At 40.5% G+C, this 13,296-nt stretch overlaps 1 long non-coding RNA gene across 1 annotated transcript in view; it reads left to right on the forward strand.

Moving 5' to 3' along the window:
• LOC118554602 (uncharacterized) overlaps positions 1–13,296 on the forward strand; it is a 219,120-nt gene that overhangs the window by 19,267 nt on the left and 186,557 nt on the right. The window contains exons 2-3 of the long non-coding RNA XR_013443245.1: positions 6,222–6,296; positions 6,576–6,691. This is a non-coding gene — a long non-coding RNA (uncharacterized LOC118554602). The remainder of the gene's footprint in view (positions 1–6,221; positions 6,297–6,575; positions 6,692–13,296) is intronic.

Below are 13,296 nucleotides of genomic sequence, written 5' to 3' on the forward strand. Positions count from 1 at the left end.
TGGAGTCTGAAATAGTCACTCTTGGTGTTTAGAATTTAAACTCCAGAGAAGAAAGAGAGGGCATCCTGGAGGGTCCTGTAGTGTAATGGGAAGAACTCTGCACGGAGAGGTCTGGGAAGCTGGGTCCATCCTAGCAAAGACCTTTATGGGACAGTTATAAGTGGCAGTAGATTGGAAAGGGTGGGGGCTCTTGGAGAGCATGGTGTTAGCGTCCCTCTTTCCCTTCCAACAGCCCCATGGGGACACTGGTGGTGGCTTCATCAGTGCTGGTTGGAGTGTTCTGAAGAAAATCGCTGTCCTTTTCAGCCTCAGCATCCTCGGCTGTACAGTGGAAATAATCCCATGTGCCTCGTGCAATGCGAGGTATTGCTGTAGAGTCACATCAAACCACATAGAGTAAGTAGTATACTGGTAATGACTATGAAACATATTTTAGGTGAGCGTGCACGCGCGTGTGAAAGATTTTCCAGTCTCCTATATCTGCTTATTTTTAACCTTGATTCCCTGCTATATTTATTGTACATCCTCCTTTTTATTCCACTTTATTTTTTAAGTGAAGATTGCATATATTTAAGGTGTACCATGTGATGATTTCACATACATATACAGAATGAAAAGATTACTAGACAAGCTACCTAACATATCTTTTCACATAGCTACCATTTAGTGTGTGTGTGGTGAGAGCAGCTGAAATCTACTATTTTAGCAAATTTCCAGTATTCAATATTAACTGTGTTATTATTAATTTTGATTATATTATTAACTGTAACTATAATCGTCATGCTGCACATTACATTAGACCTCTAGACTTATTCATCCTATGTAACTGTAACTTTTTACACTTTACCAACATCTTCCCATTTGCCCTACCTCCCACTCCTGGTAATTTCTGTTCTACTCTCTGCATCTATGGATTTACCTTTTTTAGATTCTGCATATAAGTGAGATCATGCAGGGTTTTTTTCTTTCTATGCCTGGCTTATTTCACTTAGCAAATGACCTCCCAAGTTCATCCATGTTGTTGCAAACGGCAGGATCTTTTTTAAGACTGAAAAATATTCCATTGTATGTATATACCATATTTTCTTTTTTCATTCATTCTCTGACAGACAATTAGGTTGTTTACGTATCTTGGCTACTGTGAATTATGCTGCAGTGAACATAAGGGCACAGATTCTCTCTCCCAGGTACCAATTTCACTTCCTTTGGTTATATATCCAAAAGAGAGATTTCTGGCTCATATAATATTTCTATTTTTAATTTTTTGAGATTCATACTCTTTTCCATAATGGCTGTACTAATTTATATTCTCATCAACATAGTACAAGGGTTTCTTTTTCTCCACAACTTTGCCAACACTGATGTTTCATTTTTTTTGATAATAGACAACCTAACAGATGTGAGGTGATACTTCATTGTGGTTTTGATTTGCATTTCCCTGATGAGCAGTGATGTTGAGCACCTTTTCATATACATATTGGTCATTTGTATGTCTTCTTTGGAAAAATGTCTATTAGGGTTTTTTGCCCTCCTTTTAATCTTTTTTTCCTGTTATATAGTTGTATGAGTTTGTTATATATTTTGGATATTAACCCCTTATCAGATATATGAGTTGCCGATATTTCCTCTAAATCCATAGGTTGCTCTTGCATTTTTTTTCTTTTTCTATATGGAAGATTTTTAGTTTAATGAGTCCCATTTGTTTATTTTTGCTTTTGTTGGCTGAGTTTTTGGTGCCATATACAAAAAATCGTTGCCAAGGCCAAAATCAAAAAGGTTTTCCCTTTGTTTTCTTCTAGGAGTTATGGTTTTAGGTCTCATGGATAAGTCTTTAATCCATTTTGAGTTTACTTTTGTATATGGTGTAAGATAAAGGTCCAATTTCATTCTTTTCCATGTGAATATCCAGTTTTTCCAATATCATTTACGGAAGAGATTATCCTTTCTCCGTTGAGTATTCTTGGATCCCTTGTCAAATATTTGTTGACCATATGTGCAGGGGTTTTTTGGGGGGCTCTCTGTTCTGTTCCATTTGTCTGTGGGGCCTATTTTTATTTCACTACCACACTGTTTTAATTATGATAGCTTTGCAAAATAATTTTAAATTAAGACTGTGATGCCTTCAACTCTGTTCTTTCTCAAGATTGCTTTGACTGTTCAGGCTCTTTTGCAGTTCCATAGGAATTTTAGAATTGTTTTTTCTATTTCTGTGAAAAATGCCATTGGAATTTTTATAAGCATTGCACTGAATCTGTAGATTGCTTTGGGTGGTACAGACATTTTAACAATATTAATTCTTTCAGCCTATGAACATGGTATCTTTCCATTCCTTTATGTCTTCAATTTCTTTCATCAATGTTTTATAGTTTCCAGTGTACAGATCTTCTACCTCCTTGGTTAAATTTATTCCTAAGTATTTTATCCTTTGGATGTGGTTGGAAAATGGGATCATTTTCTTGATTTCATTTTCAGACATGTTGATGTAAAAAATGGAACTAATTCTTGTATGTTATTTTGTATCCTGCAACTTTACTGAACTTTTTTATTCTAACAGATTTTTTTTTGTGTGTACATCATCCTTCTTACGACACTAACTCTGTAACCAGGAGGAAAGTAAGGGAGACACTAGACTAATTATAACTAAATTAACCAAGTAAAATTTTTTTTCTCAATTGTTTACTTTAAGGCAAAACATTTCTTGAACCGAAATATTTGAAGCAACTACTTCATTTTCATTTTGCAGATCAAATTAAAAAAAGGTAGCAGGATTTCCAGACGAAACAGAGTACTCAAGAGTAATTTCTTCTAGTTTTCCAGGTGCCTTGGGAATGTTACTCAGCTGGTGCAGTATTCCGGCCTTTCCCTGTTATAATGAGCAAAGTTAACCCATTTCATCTGATCTTTGGGAGAGGAACGAGTAACAGTTCCATTGCTTAGTTCAAAGTGAAGAGCCTCTCTAAGTGCCTGGTGATAGTAACAATTTTCATAATAATGGTATCGGAGACACCTTGGTGGGAAGTGGTTTTGCCGAGGCCTTCGTTTTACTTCCTCTCCTAACTTGTGCAGGTGCGAAGGGAAGAACGGATACCGCTCTGTGCTGAGGGGCATATTGAGTTCATGTTATACTGTAATGGGAGCTGGGATCCTGCTCTGACAGCAGTCAGCATTGCCGACGTGTGAGAAACACCACACCCAGAGGAAGCCAACTTGGACTGAAATCAGGGTTGTCTCAGTCATCAACTATATTCTCCCAGGGTTTCCCGAGGGAGAACGTGCAGGTGCATGGACTTTGGAGGCTGATGGGAGGGGGAATATTAAATATTTAACAACTATTAAGGCAGGGGCATGGGCACAGCCAATCAGAAGCTAGAGATGGAGCAGGGGCCAAATCGTTAGTTCTGGGTTGTGGGAAGGCGGGAGGGTCCTGAAAGGTGTTGGGGTGGCTAGGGCAGTGGGAAGGGGAAACTGTGGAGATAGAGGACTGGGGAGAGCATAGGAAGTGGTTATTTATCAAACAGGGCAACACAATTTCAATATTTCACTCCCCGGTGCAACTTTATCAGTATGGGCTGCCTGCCTTCCAGAAAGACCTGCTTTTGATCCTGACCAAAGTGTTGGCCTTGGACAAACTGTTTTACCTCTCTTCCAGTTCCTTGATCTGGAAAGTAGGGACGTTAGTAATACAGACTTTGTAAAGTTGCCCTGAAGGTTAAATGAGATAATAAGTGAAAAACGGGAGCTTAGTGCCTGCCCAGCAGAAAGTGTTCAATAAATGGCAGCTCTTATATTGTTATGGTTAGATGCTTTCTGTCTGTCCTCATTGGTATTTTAAAGGATTTTAAGTGGAAACAGCTTGGTGTGTATTGAGCCCCCTTTTTGGAAGAGATTAGACATTGCTCTTTAGATTTTATTTGTGCAGAGATTTCTGCTTAAATTTTATGATAATCTTAAAAACACTGATAGGAGAAAATGTAAAAATGATGCTTTAATTTGCTGTGTTATTACTACCGTAACTAAATAATAACAGGCTCACAGATTAAGAGTTTCTGAGATGTAGAAAAAGTCTTCACTATGTACTTAAGAATAATTTCTTCATTTTTTTTCAAGTTATTGGGGCCCCTCTTCTGAGTCACAGCAATGTTTAGAGGATTTTTTTTTATCCTGCTGTTGGACGAGGGAAGGAATAAATGAAATTAACTCGGACGGGAATGAATCTTTTTTAAGATTTCCATAATCTTAACAAAACGCCTTGGAACATTTAGGACATGCGTATCGGTCACAGAAATGTTATGAAATATTATGTGAATAGAATTATTTTGAATGTACAAAGGAGCTCACTAACAGCATATTTTGGAGCAAATCAATTTTTGCAACTTTTTTATTTTATAAAAGTTCCTTTTTATATATTTACCTAAATTACTATAGGGGTGTGTGTGTGTGTGTGTGTGTGTGTGTGTGTGTGTGTGTGTTGAAGTAGATATTCTTTTTTAATCAACAGCTTTTTTGAGTGATCATTCACATGGCCTGCAGCTCATCCATTTCACGTCTACAATTCAGTGGTTTTCAGTGTATTTACAGAGTTATGCAACAGTCACCACAATCAGTGTTTGAATATTTCCATTGCCGCAAAGAGAAAGTGTTTAATTTTCATGTATTTGTAACTTTCCCAAAAATCTTGTATTCATTTCTAATTATATTCTATTGTGGTCAGAGGACATAGTTTATGTAATTTCAACCCTTTAAATTTGGGGGGGGTTGTTTTATGGCCTCACAGGTGGTTTGCCCTGGAGAAGGTCCAGGTGCCTTGGAGGAGAAGGCGTGTCAGTGGGTTGCTGTGAGCAGTGCTGTACAGATATGTGAGACTTGGTCGGGTGACGGTGCGGTTCAAATCTTCAGTTTCCTTGTCAGTCATCTGCCTATTATTCTATCCACTCTCCATTACTCCATCCAATATTGGGGTATTGAAGTCTCCAACAGCTACTAGTGACACTATTTCAAATGCATTTTCCTCTAACTTGTCCTGTGATTTTTAACAGTTAAGTTCCCATCTACCAAAGTGGTGTACATATCGTTATGATCTAATACTCACATGGATGTATATATAAACTATATGGGTAAGAATAAATGGCCCGAGGGGCGCCTGGGTGGCTCAGTCATTAAGCGTCTGCCTTCGGCTCAGGTCATGGTCCCAGGGTCCTGGGATCGAGCCCCACAGCAGGCTGCCTGCTCGGTGGGAGGCCTGCTTCTCCCTCTCCCACTCCCCCTGCTTGTGTTCCTTCTCTCGCTGTTTCTCTCTCTGTCAAATAAATAAATAAAATCTTTTTAAAAAAAGAATAAATGTCCTAAGAGACTATTTTTAATACAAACTTGGCTTTACAATCTCGATCTGACCTTCTGAGTTTTGAACACACAGCTTTATTTCCCCTGGGCACCGACCCCATCCATTGCTCAGGTTTTCTGTTCACTGCTGTTTTCTGTGATGATACTTGTGCATTTTTTGGTCTCACCTTTTGGCTGTTGTTCACTGTTTCAGAATGCTTCCCAAATAAATCTTGTCTGCCACCACCACCCCACCACCCCGTTTTTGTGTGTTTCTACATCTCTTGTGGATGTATAATAATGAGTCTGTTGCTAGTTAGCAATAGAATGAGCTTTGTAAGGTATGGCTTCTATCAAAGTACACTTTACCTCAGTTTATACTCTGAATATTTAACCCGTGGCTTTACATAGTACAAGTAATTGTAAATATCCTTTCATGGGCTTGTGCCTTATTGTCTGTGTTTAGGTAGGAACTTGCTCTGTTTTCTTTTTGTTTTGTTTACACTGGGCTTTAAAATATCAGTTGCTTCAGATCCTTCTTCCATAGGACAACCCTTAAGGAACAATTTCTCCCTTGTTACAAATAGTTTTTATTTTATACAAAATGAATGTGTACAACCTGATACTTCAATGCCACATAATATTTGTCCCTTCATATCTTATTTCTGTTTGTGGAGAGGTATTATTTAGGAGTAAAGTTTCTCATTTATTGACTCATCTAAACCTATTTAAATCCATAATGTCTCCTGGTGATTATAGAGACTTGAACACAAGGACGAGAGAACTATTTTGAAAGTATCTTAACATTTATAAATTTCTTTTTAGTTATTTAAGAATAAAAACCCCTTGATTCTTTTCTCTGCTTTTCTAACTTTGTATCTACACCCTCTCTTCACGTTTAGAGGCAAGTAAAAGAAAGTCTTCACCAGCAAGGACGAGTCCAATTGGCTGCACACGTTTTCAGCTTGAGACCAGAGGTAAGAGCCTGGGCCAAATGCTGAGATGAGCGGGGCAGATGAGCAGAAGAGCCACGGAAGCAAGGGCCATGCATGAGACGTTATTATTATTTTATTTTATTTTTTAGCTCAAATTGATGAAACCTGGAGTTTGTTAGGTCTTGAAAGTTTAGTGCGTCAATCTGTCAGAAAAGCCTTGAGGAAGTTGGTCCTGGAAGCAGACATTGTAAAACATGTGGACACTAAATGAAGACATCTGGGAGACAGAAACCCTCCTAATATTTTTATTCACTGATACAGTCATTCCAGGTCCTGTGGGTACGGCTGGAAGTGCTGGGATGAAATGATGGTGGCAGGACATCTGCCCGCGGGGGTGGACGTGCCATCGGACTGGGAAGGAGATGCAGCGAGAATGGGTGAGTACTCCCCATCACGGCACACACATCAGGAGCACCCAGGAACCTGAGCAGACACTGTCTCCAACCTCAGGCAGAGATTCAGAAATAGCAGAAGTCGCTGACTGGCTGCTGGGGTCTCTGCCCCAGTCAGCACGTGGAAGGAGGCGTGGCTATGTAGGGTGCAGCCGCTTTCCTCCTGCGGGACAACTAGAACACAGAAGGGGTGCTTTCATTCAAGTAGCATGTTGTGGGCAGTGTTCCACCAGAGCTGAGAAGAGAATTCAAACTCCTTCCAAGAAGGCCACAACTTTCTCAGAGACGGAATTTCTGAAGCCCTTGTATGTAAATGTACTGAACACTTACTGTGTGCCTGGCACAGCCCTAAGAGATTTATGTGCAAATAATTACTTTTCCTTACAGTTACTTGGTATGCTATCACACAGCTGAGCATGTCTCTTCCTTCCCATGGCTTACTGATGACGGAACGGGTTCTCGTCTAAGTCGGTGTCCCTTACTGCCTCTGGTTTCCGGAGGTGGCTAGATACTCCGTGAAAGTGGTCATTAACACTGATTGGGAGACTGATCACTGAAGCATTAAGCGTCAACACTGAAGGTGGGACTGGGAGAACCAGCTGGGAAGAGTGTGTTGCCAAAAACTGATGGACTTCCTATGACGACCCACTTGGAAGTGATCTGTTCCCTAGAGTGGAGCTTCTGGGCTGTGAACGGCACCCACCTCCTTGCTCAGAAATGCAGGAGGGCCCACTTCAGAGGGTTCACTGGCAACCCCACTGCTCATATTTGACATAGCATTGAGGCGGGGATGTAGCTCCTTCTTCCTTTGTAGAAGGACCTCCAAGGAAGCAGCGCCCTGACTCCCAAGAGGGTTGATCACCCGTGTGGTCAGTGAATAGACAACAGACTTGGAATATTGAGGCTTCCCTCCAACACCATCAGTTTCACCCTAAATTCCAGTTTCATTGAATACTAGCGCATATTGGTTTATTTTCTGTAAATCTGGTGTCTTCTTTCCCTTCTCTTTCTCTCTCTCCCTCCCTGTCCTCCTCCTTCTCTGTTTTCTCCTTTTTTTTAAATTGGAGACGCATTCACTGAGCACCTACTATGTTCCAGGCAATGTTAGGTGTTGGGCGTTCAGTGATGAACAGCAAAAATATGGTCCCTGATCCCCATGAGGTTTATTGTTTAATTGGTGAGGCAATCAAACAGTCACATAAATACATAAGTAAAATTATAAGTGTGACAAGAGCATCAGAGAGAGCATATGATTTCGTGAGACCTACAACAGGGCTGTTTGGCTGAGTCAGGAAGGGCAGGGCAGGTTGTCTGATGAGACAGTGATTAAGCCAGGAATCAGGGAATGGATTGGATTCGGCCTCACGCTGAGTCTGTGAGAGCACCCACGCTGAGAGAGGTCCATGTGTGGATGGGGGGAAGTGCAAAGAGCAAACAGAGCCAGGAGGAGGTGAAGCTGAAGGGCAGGGGGCAGATGCCAAGAATGGAGGGCATGTCTTTGTCTGAGGAGCCATGGTCCTCATGGGGGTAGTACGGCCGGATTTGCATTTTGGAGAGCACACTGGCTCCAAGGAAGGCAGACTTGAATGGAGAGCAGGGCTGGATTGACGATGACGTGTTGGGGGCACAGGGCACAGGCCTGATGTTCCTCTGAGACATCCCCAGAAGGATAGGTCAACCATAGGTACATTTGGGCTCTAAGTTCTCGCTTTATTATATATCATCTTTTTGTGAAAAGTACAAAAAATAGGTCAGACAAGCCTAGGTGTTACTGCTTAATGAGACTCTAAGTATTACAGAAGCCCCCCAAAGGCTGATAATTGGTTTAACAAAGTGTTTCTTTGCAGGCAGCAAACTCATTCTAATACTGAGGCTCTTTTTCTCAGACAATTCGGGAAAGAAAGGACTTTGATTCACGCTTGTAGAAACTTTAGTATTAAGGATATATAGGCATCATTTGAAATTTACTATTCATTCAGTTTTATCTAATTTTGGGCTTGTGTTTATGGCGAGGATAATTCTCAGTGAAGCCTATCATGACTACAACTATCTGCACTTGGTGGGTGCCCTCTTCTCTCTCATCCCAATTCCTAGCTTTTCTAGTCATCCCCACTTACAATCTAAAGAAACTCCCCAGCAGAATTCAGAATCCACAATGTGTCACTTAGTTTTCTCTGTTTTTTTTTTAAAGATTACTTATTAATTTGAGAGAGAGAGAGGGAATACAGTAGCGGAGAGCAGCAGAGGGAAAAGGAGAAGCAGGCTCCCCACCGAGCAGGGAGCCTGACATGGGGCTCCATCCCAGGACCCCGGGATCATGACCTGACTGAAGGCAGACGCTTAACCAACTGAGCCACCCAAGCGCCCCAGTTTTCTCTGTTTAAAACTTGTGTGTGGACACATCCCAGAAGGCTTGTTAGGCTCTGAGGATGGCTTTGAGGCTGAAGAGGGAAGTCTCAGACGATCTAGGGATTTGTGATGTCTGTATCACAAAGTTTCTCAGAAGTACTATCTACACTCACAAGTGAGCTAAAGATTGAAATAAGTCCTTGGATGAATGAGATAATACAGGACAGTTGACCCTAGAACAACACAAATTTGAACTACGCAGGTCCACTTATATGGGGATTTTTTTCTATAAATAGAGTATTGTGTGATTTTCTTAACATTTCTTTCCTCCAGCTTACTTTATTGTAAGAATACAACATATAATACATATAACATACAAAATATGTGTTAATCTACTGTATATATTATTGGTAAGGCTTCTGGTCAACAGTAAGCTATTAGTAGTTAAGTTTTCAGGAAGTCAAAAGTTATATGCAAATTTTTGACTGCGGAAGGGTTGCCTGTAACCCCTACATTTGTCCCAGGGTCAACTGTACATCATGGAGGCTCTTGCTGAACCATTTAATCTAATAGTGTGCTTTAGGTAACAAATAACCTACAATTGAGGACAATAATTTATGTCACAATAAATCTCAAATGAAAAGTTTTTTATTAAAAAAAAAAAAAAAAACCTTATGGTACACAAAACATCACCTTTCCAAAGTCAATGCTTCCTGAAAGATCCATTAGAGATTTTTCAGAGCTTTCTTGGCTTTGCCTAAGGTACAGGGCCTTTGTGAGAACACTTAGAGGGTCAAGGTGATATGAAGGAATAGATTTGGGATATGAACTTTTACAGCAATACAATGTGCTATAAGCAGAGAAATCCTCATTATGATGGCATCCAACTACCACAGCAACAAATGTGTTTTATCTACTACAGTCACACCCCCAAAGTCCCACTTCAACTCTAACTTGAAGTCAAAATCATTGCCATTTTCTGCCTGTGGACTATTGACAGGATATGAAAAATAATGATATTATGACTATCTTAGAAGGGAAGACTATTTGAGGTAGACAGAAAAGGTTCATTCCTTCAATAAATGTAAGTACTTATTAGCCAGGTACAATGGAAAGTACTCAGAAGAGGTATAATTCTCACTTTCAAAGACTTTACAGTCTAGTGGGACAGGTTGACCATTAAAAGAACAATTACATACTATATATAATAAATGCTACCCTATATTCAGATGAGGAACACATAAGGGGGCACTCACCAAGACAGACTCCCTGGGGGAAATGGCTTCTATACCGATAAGAGTCAGCCAGGGATGGATGGGGAGGAGGTTGAGGAAGGGGTTATTCATACAGAGGCAAGAGCATGTACAAACACTGCACTATGGTGCTATCTGGGAAGTGATGAATGCTTACCTCACCATACAGAATAAAGGGCTTAGGGCAGGACCCCCAGTGGCATGGTATCCTAAACATTACCAGGCTTAGTCATGGCTGGCTCTTGGTCTTGAGATAGATGAGATGAAGCAAGCAAGGCCTTGGAGTTTCAGCAGATTAGGGTATGGGGGCGATAACCAGGGTCTAACACCTCCCAGCACAGCCATGTGGGTTTCCTAAGGCTCTTGTCCCTCTCACACATTGCAGTCTGTTGGTTCTTTACACAGAGGCATGCTGTTACAAAGGCCTTGGGTCATGATGACTGGGAAGAAAACACCCATTTGTCACAGAGCCCATATTTTAAAGGAGGAAAAGAGCTTTGATATATGTTGTTTATAATTGTGATTCCTTCAATTTCCTATACTTTCTGGAATTTATCAGAATTTTCTGTGCATTCAAATATGCAGACCATATTTGGATGGTCTCCTTTGTTGTTTAAATAAAGGAAAAAGAGCTGGAGCTTCACAGAGACCCAAGACATAACCCTAGACAGGGACAGAACCCTGGCATCAACTCTTGGGCTAGAAATCAGCCACCCAACTTGTCAACTGAGGACTCTTTGTGCATGAGGCATAGGTCCTTCATTGTGGACTAATACTTGCTCCTAAGAGGCCTCAGAAAGAATTCTCAGGCTTTGCTGGTGGTCAGGCCAAGATAGCAGGCCTGAAAGGAGAGGTCAGTTGGAGCTGTCCGTGGTGCTCACCCCATTGACTGCCTGGTCAGCTTTTTCTTGGGCTTTGGTGCTCAACCTAGTTGCAAGCCATTTTGCTTCCACTCTTGATCAGGACTCCTAGCACACTGGTCAAGCCACTGATATTTTGGTTACATTATATTCTTGACCTCCTCAGCTCCTTACTTGGCTGTCCACACTTTCTCCTACTCTGCCTGAATCTATTGATATTCTGTTAAGTTCAGGCGACCACATTGTTCTGCTCTGGTTTCTGCTGAATGCCCTTGGATTTCTTTTCTAGTCAAGAGAGGAACCCTGTTTTATTGTGAACAATGAAAATGTTCTCAGTTTTTTAAAATTTAAATGAACATCAGAAAAAAAGCTTTCTGGCTATTTGATTCCTATGGGCTGAAAGGCAGCTCTCATCAAAATAATAATGGAAACTGGGACAGGTCACTTTTATTATAAGCTGTTGTCTTCTAGGGTTGAATTTTTGATTAGAATTCATAAAATATCATTTGCAACCAGTATAATTAGGGTTTTATTCCATAGATGTGAAGGAAAAATGTCAGCTCAAACCTTAAAAAATGTGAGGAATCTTGAATTGATTAATTTTTCAATTATTCTTCATGACAAATGACTTCTCTTTCAATTCCAGATGAAAATCAAAGGGTGTTCTTCAGCTCCAGGTAAATGTTGACTCTTCTGTCTCATAAAAAAGCACTTAGACATGATGGATGGAATTAAGGGGTGAAATGAGGTCTCTTAGCAAAAACAAACATTCTGACAATATTCCTGATTTTTCTGTCTTCTTGTGATTTAGATAACTTAGAAGTGTTCTGCTAACAATTATTAGCCAAATTTTAGCCTTTCAGGAAATTAAGTGACATTGTAGGTCTAAATTAAAAACCACCTGTAATATTAAAAGCACTGAATAAAATACATGACAGATTTGAGGCTTGATATATATATATCATACATACATACATACATATATATATATATGAAATAGCTCTGCCATATTTCAGATATTCACAATGGCTTAGTGGAGAATAAACAGATGGGACAATGCAAAGTCTACAGAGGTTTTTAAAATTTATTTATGTAATTTAAAACATTTCTTCCCTAATTGCTCTGGGTAAATCATAAAGGTTTTATCTTTATGTTTGCCCTCCCTTTTGTAATATTCTCCCTATAGTTCAACATGTATGTACTACCTTTCTGGGACCTTTTGTGTTTTTGCTCTAATTCCCGATCTGTCTCTAACTGTACACCAGGGCTTGTAGAAGCACACACTGTCAATATTCTGGGAAGATGGAAGTTTGAATGTATCCTAATGCCCTCCTTTCCTAACTATTCACAATTGACCACCTTTTCCGAGCCAAATAGTGGTGGGGTTTATCAGAAGGAGTGACCCAAAAGATATGAGTGAGGCTCAGGCTGTGCCAGGGCCTAGACAGTCCCATTTTGGTGGCAGAGATCACTGGAGTGGGGTCTGGAGATTAAAAAGCAGAGATCACTGGAGTGGGAATTTGGTGGATCATGGGGAAATCTTAGCTTTTAAGGATCTATGAATTTCTCAGAAGATGGCTAGAACTTTCCTATGTCCAAGAATCCCTAAAGAGATCTGCTGCACTTTTATTTTTTACTTTTTAATTTTTTAAAGATTTACTTATTAGAGAGAGAGAGAGAGAGAGCAGGGGGAGGAGCAAAGGGAAAAAGAATCTCAAACAGACTCTGCAGTGAGCACAGAGCCCATGACCCTGGGCTTGATCTCATGACCCTGAGATCATGACCTGAACTGAAATCAAGAGTCAGATGCCTAACTGACTGAGCCACTGAGGCGCCCTTCTGCTACACTTTTAGAAAGCAGAATTATTGAGTGTGTGGGCCAAGTCTATTCCATTTACCCTTCTCTAGGCTGGAGACTAAGGAGAGCAAGGAGGGGAGATGTTTCTTCCTGGTACCATGGACAAAGGACTTCAGCTTCCCTGCTGGAACTCTGCCAACTGACTGGGGAAGACCTGGATTTCTGCACACACATGCGTGCATGCCCACGTGCACACATACAGGGATTCACTCTGTTATAGGAGTAATTGCTCCCACTTGAAGTCTCTCAACAGCTTTATCTGAGCCCCAC

This window comes from Halichoerus grypus, chromosome 13 (genome assembly GCF_964656455.1).
Source record: "Halichoerus grypus chromosome 13, mHalGry1.hap1.1, whole genome shotgun sequence".
NCBI lineage: Eukaryota > Metazoa > Chordata > Mammalia > Carnivora > Phocidae > Halichoerus > Halichoerus grypus.